Genomic DNA, 12,621 nt, shown 5'->3' with positions numbered 1-12,621 from the left:
TATGCTGGTCAAGAATAGATGGTTTCAGGGATAAAATGGGCCCTTGCACCACAATACTACTATCTTTGCCAACCTGAGTGCTATTGGCTATGAGCACAGATGGCATGGTAGTGGCTGGATTCAGTTTTGTGGATGGAAATTGAGGATGTTGAATTCCCGGAGGGACCAAACTGCTACCCACACTGCTAGCTTTGCACTTTTCCTCGTGTAACTTACCAAGATCCTGCTTCTTTCCAGAGACGGTGAGGACTGACGCCAATCAAAAGCACCATCGTCATCTTCCTACCTTGCCAGGATGCACAAGGAGGCGTTTCTGTCTTCAGTGTCTCTGTATTTTCCTTGAATCTTTTAGTAGATTTAATGAACGCTATGCATATTTAATGTAAGGCACAAACACCTTTGTTATTAATACCACCACAGGGCAAATTAATTTTGCATTTAGACTCTAAAGCCTCCAACACTTTTCTCCTTTGCAATTTAAGTATTTTAGGATCACAGATAACGTTTCCTCATAGGAAAATTTGTATTTATTTATGACAGACATACAAGTTTTATATATCTGCTAATAAATGTATATATATATATGTATATAAATACATTTCCTTTACATTTTTTATTAACACTGATACGTTTAGTTCCAAATTTCTGGTATTATTTTATTGTATATGTATTATATATGCACTATTTTGCATTTTAAATTTCATTCTTTACTGTGCATTTTGCTTTCATTGTTTTTGTTTTATGATGACCTTCTTAATGTTGAGTTTTGATGATCTCTACAATAGTACTTTTTATAAGTCATTGTCCTTTTTATTACCTAAATTTTTAATTGTTAATTTGTCTATATTAAAAGGGTTGTTGTGCACCTTGGCTGCATGGATCTATCATTGAGGACTATAGTTATTCTCTTACCACCCTCTCTGTCATTTTTTAGGATATCTTCTTTGGATTTTATAAAAACAAACCCATAAAATTAGTATGTTTTATATCCAGTCCTCATTGTTACTCTCACAAGGTTAATTCAATACCTGAAACACATTATGTACTGGCTTGTTTCTTTATTACTTCATGCTCAAGTAGATTTTTTTCTTTGTTTTTGTTTTTCCCAGTCTTGGGGCTTGAATTCTGCGCCTGGGCATGCTGTCCCTGTGAAACTTTTGCTCAAGACTAGCACTTTACCCCTTGAGCCACAGCACCACTTCTGGATTTTTCTGTCATTAATTGGAAGTAAGTGTCTTATGGATCTTTGTGAGCAGGCTGGCTTTAAATCACGATCCATGAGATCTTAGCCTCCTGAGTAGCTAGGATTATAGGCATGAGCCACAGTGTCCCGGTTCAAAGGACGTTTTTAACTGTAAAGATGATATGCAGAGGGGTTATAGTTACATAGGTAAAGAGTACATTTCTTGTTGAACATTGTTACCTCTCCTTTGTCTCCCCCTTCCCTCCCTTCCCACTCCCCTACCCCCAAGTTGTATAGTTCATTTCCAACATAGTGTCTATTGAGTATAGCTGTTGCATGGTTCACATTTTGTCACACTGTTTCTCTGATTCCCCTTCCATTCCCCAGATCAGATAATCTTATATACAAGACAAAGGGCACAGAAATCAGAAACAGTGACCAAGGCGAATAAGTGCAAACTAGTACACTAAAAAGAAAGGAAGGAAGAAGGGAAGGAAGGAAGGAAGGAAGGAGGGAAGGAGGGAAGGAGGGAAGGAGGGAGGGAGGGAGGGAGAAAAGATAGAAAGAGAAAGAACGAAAGAAAAAAGAAAGAAAAAAGAAAGACAAAGCAGCAACAACAAACCCTCTTGTTTCCACATTGTGGAGATCCTTTCGATGAGCTTCATTTTCTATTGTCATACGTGCATAAATATTGGGCTATTGTGTCCTCCTGCTGGGACTATCCTAGATATATAGTAATTATTATAGATGAGGGAAACTATGGGACCTATATTTCTTTGGGTCTGGGTTACTTCACTTAATATGATTTTTTTTTTTGCCAAGTCTTTCCAGTTCCTTGTATGATGACATTCTTTCTGATATTATTTCCTTAAATCTTGAACATATAAAACCTTTCCAATAGACCAATTCTCTTGGCAGAGAGCTTAGCTAGTTTAAAACCATTGATTCAAACATTGATTGCTGAGTTTCTTCAAAAGGGTGCATCTCTGTTGTGACAGTCTAACATTGTCATCAAGAAGTTTCATGTCAAAGTAATTTTTGTATTTCTGTGATTGTTCCCTTGCTCACTGTGAGCTGAAATGCTTTTAAAGTTTTGTGTAAGGAAGCTTAGGCTTTTTTATATTAAGTTACACTCAAAGTTTAATGTTTTGGGTTAATACTTTATTGTAAAATGATCTTTTGTAACTATGAATGCTCTTGCTTCATTTTAATTCTTATTTTTTAAAATTTTATTGGGTTATGGTTGTAGATATTGAGGTCTATTTTTTCCAGTGACATTATTTCTGTTCTTGTTATTTTTTATTTATTATTTGTTATTTTATTAATTTTTACTCTAAAAAATGTTCTGAAGTGTTACAGTAACATAGGTCATATAATAAGTATATTTCCTTTTGAACAGGGATTTGTACTCAGAGCTGTGCACTGTCCTTGATCTTTTTTGCTCAAGGCTATCATTGAAACAAAGCTCCACTTCCTCCTTGTTACTTTTTGTTGTTCTCATACTTCTTTTCTTTTAAGTTATATCTTATTACCTATAATTAGTTGTACAAAGAAGTTACCATTCAATAAGTCGATTTAAAATATAATTCTTCATGATTCGACGTAACCTCTTTCATCATTCCCAACCATCCCTTCCAACCCAACCTTTCCCATCAATTTTCCTAGTTTCAAAGAATATGAATTGCATATTATGACTGAATTCTCCCTCAATTTCCTCCATAATTCATTCACCCCATTCCTTTTGACCCAACCTTTCTACATTTCAAGTACCAGTTTCTTGGTATTCATTTTGTTGGACAGTGGGTTAGTTTCTTCCAAATATTACACCATTTGAATTCTTCCCTGAAAAAACCATACTTCAATTAATACATATTTGTATACTTGCATACAAGCCCAAATGTTTTTATTTCTATATTAATTGCCTAGATCCAGCATCCATAAAGGAGAAAGATCATGAGTTTCTGTATTACTGGGCCTAACTTAATTCACTTATTTTTTTTTTCAGGTCCATCCATTTCTTTGCAAATAATGCAATATCATTCTTCCTGATGGACAAATAAAATTTCATCATCCATAATTATTTTCTTTCTTGTTCCTACAATGGTTGAATCAACATGTATTTCTCAAATAATTTTCATTGTTCTTTGATTATTTTGCTCCTTTTCTAGTGATGGTTTTAATTCATTTTCTTAAGTCCTTCCATTTACTATTTAGTCAACTTTATTCAACTGGTAACTGGAAATGAGCCTTCTTTTCTTAGGCCAGTTCATCTTGATTGTTAGAATAACCTAAACTGAGATCTGTCAAATCTACCCTTATATCATTCTGGGTCTTACATAATCTCTTATTTTTTTAATTATGATATGATATATATATATATGAATTACACAAAAGGGTTTTATTGCAATGTTTTTATATAACTACATTATGTACTTTGATGATATTCAGGTTCTCTATTACTCCATTGTATATCTTTGTTTTTTAAGTGGGCTTCATTATGCCATTTTCTATGTAATTTCTACTGAAAATACGTAATTCACATGACATATGAAAATTTGTGCAGCTCATATTTTAGGGGATACTTTCTTCAGATATTTTTTAATTTGAATTTTCCTCTTTTAAAAATAAGTTTTACTTGTTATTTCCATTTTTATTTGAGAAGATAATGCATTTTTAGAAAAAGAAGAAGCATAAATAATCATTTAGAGTAGTTTGCTGGGTTTTCTTGATAGCAATTTTCTGTTCATTAAAAGAATCATAATGACTTTTTCTTTTGTGTTACTACCAAGCATTCAAGAGATATATTCCCTTTTGTTTGTTTTCATTTTCATTTTTAAGGGATATGTATGCTTTTGTTGACCTAGCCTCAAGCCAAAGTATGGAAAAAGCCTTGGCAAAGCCCATTCTACCTGGTTTCCAATCAGGTGTGGAACTCACTTGCTCTTGAATTTATTTCTCCATTCACTTTTCTAAAGGTATTTTTCATCCTTACATGGTGCCAGTATATTTTACTTCATACTTTGCTTTATCCCCCTAGGTGTTACCTTTTATTTCTCATCTTTGTTTTAGAATGATAAATGAGATTTAAAGACCATCTTTGACTTTCTTTATTATTTATTTTCCATCTTTTATGCAACAAGACATACTTATTCTCACCAGAGAAGAATTTCCTTCAAAGATAGTTAATAATATATAAAATTAGTTTCTTTAATAAAGCAAAGTGCAAAATTGAACCATTCATAAGAAATTGAAAATTATTGTTCTATGTTCGGAGTATATACCCATATGTACTTTATTCTATTAGTGTAGAGATAAGAAGTACATTAAAGAATTTTGCAATAGAGAAGACACAGAGCCAGGAACAGTGGTTCATAACTGGCCCCAGAATTTCTGGTAGTGTTCAGAGGAACACAAATTTGAGGCAAATCTAAACTAAATAGCAAGATCCTGTCTCAAAAACCAAACAGAAAAACACATTGTGTAAAAGTAAACCAAGGAGCAGGCAACAATGCTTGATAAGAAATGTACTCATTACCTTGCTCATGTAATTGTAACCTTGCTCATGTAATTGTAACCCCTCTGTACGGTATTTTCACAGTAAAAAACACTAATAGAAAAAAGTAAACAGGAAATGCTTATACCTCCCAAAAACTTCTGTTTTAAATGATTACAATTATGCTTAAATGTAACCCTTGGAATTAGTATACTATAGTCAGTTTCATGTTAACTTGCTACTCAGATATCCTTGCTTGTTTGACACTACTATACAAAGTGAGCAAATCTCAGCATTCTGACTCAATTGTTTGGCAGAGTGCAGTTTTGAAATAGTGAGTTAATGAGAAGAACTTAAATAAGCTCTAATGTCAGCAACTGCGTAAATATATTCATGGTTAATTACTTCCTATCTGTCTTCATTTTACTAATTTACTTAGCAGCACTGTATTCTTTACTAACATTTCCAACTTTAGAACATGAATTTTCCTTAAGCAAATACATGCGGGTCATGAAAAAAGTAGCATGTGCTGGATAATTGGAAAGAACTTACTACCTAACTTATTACAGAACAGAATTGCAAAACTAAAGCTCCTCTTAACAGCTCTCTTCTCCCATTCCCTTGCTGGTTTGCAACTTGCACACTGGAGCAATCCTTTGTTTTGTTGCTGTCTTTTGGGGAGTAAGAACACATTGCTGTGAGTTTACAGGGTAGAAATGAACCACACCACTGACTTCCGTTATTTTAATCCATTTTCTCTTATATCTGACTAGCAAAACTAAACTGCTCACTAGCCTTAAAAACTTTTGGAGCTGATGCAGTATTTAAAATATTTCATGCAAGGAAAGTCTTTGGTGGCGCTCATAAGTCTTTTTGATGATATTGAAATAGAGCCGAAGCTACATATAATTTACAAGGGAGCACCCGAAGAATGAATTATTTTTTTAATTAAATATTGAATAGCGGATCTTGAACTGGTACACTTAGTTGGTAACTATTTTTAATCTTTTGGGACTTGCTGCATAGGATATATTTGCCAAACTTAATTGTTTTAATAGAAGTGTATCAACGGTCAACTTGGCCTTTAAAAGAAAGTGTCCGGTGCCAGTGGCTCATGCCTGTAATCCTAGCTACTCAGGAGAGAAGGCTGAGATCTGAGGATAATAGTTCAAAGCCAGCTGGGGCAGAAAGTCTGTGAAACTCTTATCTCCAATAAGCTACTCAGAAAAATGGAAGTGGCTCTGTGGTGGCTCAAGTGGTAGAGCACTCGCCTTGAGCTGAAGAGCTGAGGGACAGTGCCCAGGCCCAGAGTTCAAGCCCCACAACCGACCAAAAGAAAAAAAAAGGTCTTTGTACATTATTATCAGAAGTTTTGTGAGATGTACAGGCACATATATTTTATATAGTATTATATACATAGATAAATATAGAGTTAGATTCACAAATATATACACATATATACATTTATCTGTATCTATACATGGTGACAGATACCAGCAGTTCTGTCTTCTTAAATAGTATTATATGGCCTTTAATAATAGATTGAGTTGTCATAAATACTAAAATGGCAGCAAAATTATCAGCAGCATAAACAATATCTCTTCCAACAGAGAAAGTCATTCTTGTGTAGAACTTCGTCTTTGTCTCCTTCCTCATTTTTTCTGGTAAACTTCAGAAGTTTGGACACATAATTTTGTCAACTATATTTAAAGTAATAGAAATAGTATGAATATCAAATCATTAGTTATTTCTTGACAATTAGTTCTTTCATATTTTGAGTTCCTGCTCTGTGTTTTGCACAAGGTCAGTATAGATTTACAATAATCATTTCAATTTATTAAGAAACATGGTGAACTGGCAAACAAACACTTAAAGAGGTAATTAAGTGGGTAAACTTTTCAATAGAATATAATGACTTCAAAGACTGAGTCAGCATTTATTGGCCATGTAAATCCAAGCAGCTTGTTTCTTGAGTTTTCTCAACAATAAAATGGATATAATAATATGCTTTTAATGAATTTTTGAGGGATTACATAATTGTATGAAATAAGAAGTGTCTGATAATTGTGACATTTACTTAGACCAGTAAATTTCTGATGGTGGTCTGCACACAAAAAACACAAGAAAGGTTAATTTTGCTTAAGAAAGTTTTTGCATTTATTGCTGTTCCTAAATGTTCACAGTAGGTCGTATTTTTCAATGGAAGAAATATGAGGTATTTCTCCTGCACATTTAAGCACAGTGACTAATTTACCAACGTTATTCCTGTGATTGTTTGAGTTGTGTGCTAATTTAACTGAGTATTGTTTGATTTTGCCCCTAAAGGAATACCATGTTTACTTGAAAGATTAATAGTTAATAAAACTTTGCTGTTCAGGATTGTATATTTGCTAAGCATATTCTAAAGTGAAATAAAGCATCCCTCTTCAAGCCAGTATTTATTGCCAAAGATAAAATTGGAGTCTTCAAGCGAAAATCAGCATTTTGGAAAACATATATCTCTTTGTGCGTCACAGATATCTGATACCTAAGGACTTTTGGATGAGATTTCTAGTAAGAGAAACACATGGAACGATTTTTTATTTTATTTAAAAAAATATGTTGGCACTTGAAAGATCTGGATAAGTCAGTGAAAAGTGGTTTCAAAAATAACTGGTGATTAATGCTACAGAATTATCCATCCTGAGGGTCCCAGCAAGTGAAGTGCAGGGTAGAGGAATGGACAGGAAGGTAGCACACCTCAAAAAGTCAATGAAAATGTGTCATACTCTGCATTGCACCTGGCTGTTCAGACACCACAGCTGGTCCCAAACAATATCCCTTCAGCTAAACTTGGATTCAGCTACTCCTGTTTTTACCTACACATCTCCACAAGTCTGGATTTGCTTTATAGGTGCTTTGTATGACCTTTTGCGTGTTCCTCTTTTCACCGAGATGCAAAGACTGTGATGCAAAAAATACTTTAGAATTAGTATTAGGTAGATAATTCTCACTATGTCTCATTTTCTGGTCATCCACATTTTGTCCAGGCACAAGCTTGGTTGAATAACATTGTTCAGATGTGCACTCTCAGACTCATAAATTGTTCTCCAAACAGGGTCATGACACCAAACTTATTCCAAATGGCACTTTTCATTTCAGCAGCTCACACTGTGGCATAAATAAAACAGTTTGGATTTCCACCTGTCACACTTTTTAAATTCAAAGTGTAAGAACACATGCCTGCTAATGAGCACGAACTTTAACGAACAAAAATCACAGACTTCACAGACGGTCGTAACATTTCCCTATATACCTGCACGCGTTTTATTCTTTAAATAAAGTCTACATTCACGGGTTAATCAGAGCAGAAGTATGCTATAAAAAGCTGTGGCAAGAAGTTCCACTTTTTCTGAAACTTTATTTTGCATGAAAGGACTTAGGCATCCTGATTGAGCTTTGAGTTAATTGTGGTTGAACTTACAGAGCCAATCCCATAATACAGATAGCAGAGCTTGACTTTGTCACTCTTTAAAGGTTAGGTACATTTGTTTGTAATAAAAGTTTATTATGAATATGATAATGAATTTTGATTATGCCTAATACATAATTGCTGGTTCTCTTTTTCTCACCTAAAACAAAAATGAAATATATGGGTATGATATAAATAAGAAAATATGTCAGTTAAATTTTCCCACTGATAATTTGATTGTAATAATTCTATAAATGTTTTCTGAGAAGTAGAGAGAGAGCATGCATTGTGCCAGAAACTTAATATTATACAAAACTTGGCTCGACTTCTACAAATCATATGAAGTAGTCTATTCGATTCCCCATATACAGACACAGAACCTGGTACAGTTGATAAGGGCAAGTGCTAGAATACAACCTCTCTCGTGGCCTTCATCTTTTACTATTAATTCCTGTTGACACTCAAAAACATCTTCCCTTAAATACTGAGACGTTATTATAATAAAGATCAAGGAATCATGGACGTCAAGAATCATGACTGTCTCCCTTTTTTATTTTAATGTTATTGCCATGATGGTGAAAAGAGGGGGTACATTGCATAAGTAAGGTAGTGAGTACATTACTTGTAGAATTGTTGCCCTCTCTCATTTTTCTCTCTCTCTCCCTCCGCCTCACCTCAGATCATATTTGAACATAGTGTCTAGTGAGTATCACTGTTGCATTGGTTCCCCCTTTTGTCCTTTGCTCACCATTTTTTGTTCCCCTTCCCTTCCCTAATTCAGTTAAGCATACAAGGGAAATGGGCAAAGTTCTCATTTGCAATTTTTGAGACTATAATTTTAGTTCTGCTCTCATTACGTCTCTATGAGTTTCTCAGCTCTGGTGGACAGAAGTTAGTTATTCCTTTCTCGTTTTTTTAAAATTCGATTTAGAAAATAAATATGCTTTATTTCAAAGTAAAATGTCAAATCAAGAAAAAAATAGGGGCTGGAAAGGTGGCTCAGGGGTAGAGCGTTTGCCTTGCATGCATGAGGTCCTGGGTTCGATTCCTCAGCACCACATAAACAAAAAGAAAAAAAGCCGGAAATGGCACTGTGGCTCAAGTGGTAGAGCGCTAGCATTGAGCTGAAGATCTGAGGGACAGCGCCCCAGGCCCAGAGTTCAGGCCTCATGACCGACCCCCCCCCCCAAAAAAAAAGAAAAAATAAATACTAATCAATACAGGAATAATCTGAATAGGATCCAAAGTACTCAATGACACCTTCAGTATACATAAATTAAAAATAAAAAGGCTACACTTGGCTGTTTAGTTAAGTGCTTCTAGAACAGGAACTGGTCAGCTAAAACAGCAGGATGATGGTAACACAGAAAAAGAAATCCAACCATGTCTCCCATAGAGGAGGGGTATCTCACAGGTTTGTTTTTGTTGCTGTTTTTCGCAGGCAGGATAAAGGAAACTCTCCTGTCAGCTAGCAACAGAGTGGCTTCAGCTAGTAATAACCATCATAGCAACGTGCCTTGAGACCTACCCAGTTGGTACAAAGTTTATTCTTGCTAATAAATAAGTTCCTGTGGTTCATATCCAAGTGCATCTTAGCCGTTATGGCAAAAATCCTTTATTCAAACAAAATCTTATAAAAAAATTACAGTATATGTGTGATACTTTATTCCTGATAGCTTTACAAATTCAGACAAAATCGTAGTGAGTTGATACATAAAAAAGAAATTAAATATTCAAGGAGATATTATATATAATTTTTCCCAGAAGTATTGTATTTAATTCATTAACTTTCCTATGGAAAACACCAATCTTTTGCACAAGTTCTATTGCAAGATAGGTATATGAATGAGAAAATAAATAATACATTGTAGTTCAAAGATATTTTGATTTTATTTATTAATGTTTACTCATAAAATTATATCTGCTGGAAAATGAGTGACAGGAGGAGATACGCATTTCTTCTTTCTACATTTCCTATTATGTCTATTTCAAAGTATTACAAACTAGATGACATAAATTTATTAAAACACATAGTAAAATTCAAATGTTAGAAGCTGCAAATTGGTCTGAGAGCACTAAATCAAGGTATTGGCAAGTGAGTTCCTTCTGGAAGTATTAAAGGAGATTCTTTGCTGCTCCCAGCTTCTAGAATCTTCTAGAAGCAAGATTTTTCTTGGCTTCTGAGTTCATCCTCTCAATCTGCTCTCGCCTCACATAGCTTAGGATTGCATTGGAAATACTTGAATCATCATACCATGCTATCTCAACATCCTTAGCTTCATAATACCATCAAAGTCTCTAGCATGTAAGCTAATGTATAGATTTAACAGCTTTAGATGTATACATTTGTGGAAGAATTCCACCTATGCCTACTTGCCCTAGCAAAAATGATACACAAATTTCCAGCATGTTAGATGATCATATGAGAATGAGTCATTCTATTTCATTCCCAACTAATGAAACATCTTTAGGAATCTAGACTTTCTGGCTTAATCGTACCTTTTATATTCAGTCTGTAGATATGAAACAAACACTGCTGTGCATTTCAACTTGAGACTAAAATTATAAAGCATAGATAAGTCAATAGATGTGGAGATATACAAAATCAGTCATAAGTGAACAAAACTCAAATGGAAGATATTAATGTAGGAAATGAATGTTGAAAATAGCATAGTTCAGTAGCATAAAATGACCAGTTTCTTTTAACATTTTTTGTGAAGTGTTTTCCTTGAAAACAGAAGAGAAAAAAAATCATAGTCCTTTGTTTCATCTGTAATAGCAAAAATACCTTCATTTCTTTCTGAAAATTTTTAAATAAATATCCTTAAAAAGAAGTATGATTCAAGCAATAAAGTTATCTACTGAGAAAGTTATCATACAGAACAGCAAATTCCTGTCCTTAAATGAAGCAATCAATGGCATATTGCGTTGTTTCCTTCAATAACCCACAGAGTTGGTGAATACAACTTCACTGTACCATTGCTGTAACTCTCTACTTTTGGGCCATTGGCTTTCTGAAAATGAGAGAAGAAGAGAGTAGAAAACCCAGATGCTCCTGGTGAGCAAATTGTAAACTTTAACTGAAGTAATGTATTCTCAGTCTTTTATTCCACTGAGCATATCATGTATGTATTTCAGGACCTTTTCTCAAGGTGTTCATTATTTTAACAGCACTGTGCTCATGTATGAAGCATAACGCTTAAGACCATTCATATTTTTATCAAAACAGATTTAATAATTCCCATCTGGTGAGTTCCTCAGTGCCAACAAATAACGTGAGTGGAATGGATACTGTATTGTATTAGAATGTCACAGACTTACAGAGTTGACAGCGGATCTTAATGGAGAGAGTCTAATAGTTTTATTTCTCTTCTGATTTCGCATTTGTTCTTGGGGGGGCAGTGCCCTCAAGAAAGAGTACCTTAAATTTGTTTGCAAAAATGCAGCTAGCTCCTACAACAAACTTCACCATGTTTCAACTAATTCTAACAGTGTAAGTCCTTAGAAAGTCAAAGTCAAAGTTCAACAAAATAAACTCGGAAACAGGCATTGAAAGGGGGGGCAGTTGGGCTGGGAAGGTGGCTCAGTGGTAGAGCGCTTGCCCTGCATGCATGAGGCCCTGGGTTCGATTCCTCAGCACCACATAAGCAAAAAGAAAAAAGCCAGAAGTGGCACTGTGGCTCAAGTGGTAGAGCGCTAGCCTTGAGCTGAAGAGCTGAGGGACAGCGCCCAGGCCCAGAGTTCAGGCCCCATGACCAGACCCCCTCCCAAACAAAAGAAAGGGGAGCAGTCAAAGGGAAAGAGGTAGATGAATGAAGAGGAGAAGAGTGGAGAATGCAATTAAGAATTCAATATACATTCTACAAAATTAAGAGGAGTACGGGAAGGAGGGACAGGGAAGAAAAATGAAAGACATGACATTGATCAAATACATCACATGCCTAAATTGCTCAATTAAATGGCCCCTCCTTTGTACAACTCCTTAAAGGTAATAAGAATATGAAAATACAAACAAATATTAGGTTCACAACAGAAGCTTCTAGGCTCAGTGGAAATGCTGTTATTGTATATGGTTTGTGTGTATGTGTATGTGTGTGTGTGTGTGTGTGTGAGAGAGAGAGAGAGAGAGAGAGAGAGAGAGATATCTTTAGTAAGCGGAGCTTAAAGGCAGGCAATTACTTCATTTGGAGACAGGACCTCAGGAAAGATTAAGGCAGTTTTCTCAGGACAGAAAACAAGAGGAAACTGATGGATGGAGAGACATCTCTCATTCAGTAGAGTTGTTGCCAGGGTAGTATAGCTATTGCAGTGTTATGCAGATGTTACTGTGCCTGACTTACCCCCTGAGCTAAGTCTTGTAGTATTGCTATATCTAACCTGAATTTCTAGACATAAATGAAATGGTTTGAAATCAAACAATGTGAAATAAATAGTTATTCTTTCAAAACTGGAAGAGTACAAATTGACACAACTGAACACAACCATCATTTTGGG

Source organism: Dipodomys spectabilis, unplaced genomic scaffold (assembly GCF_019054845.1).
Source record: "Dipodomys spectabilis isolate Male_0828 unplaced genomic scaffold, ASM1905484v1 ptg000050l, whole genome shotgun sequence".
Classification (NCBI taxonomy): domain Eukaryota; kingdom Metazoa; phylum Chordata; class Mammalia; order Rodentia; family Heteromyidae; genus Dipodomys; species Dipodomys spectabilis.
Note: the sequence above shows the minus strand (reverse complement) of the source record.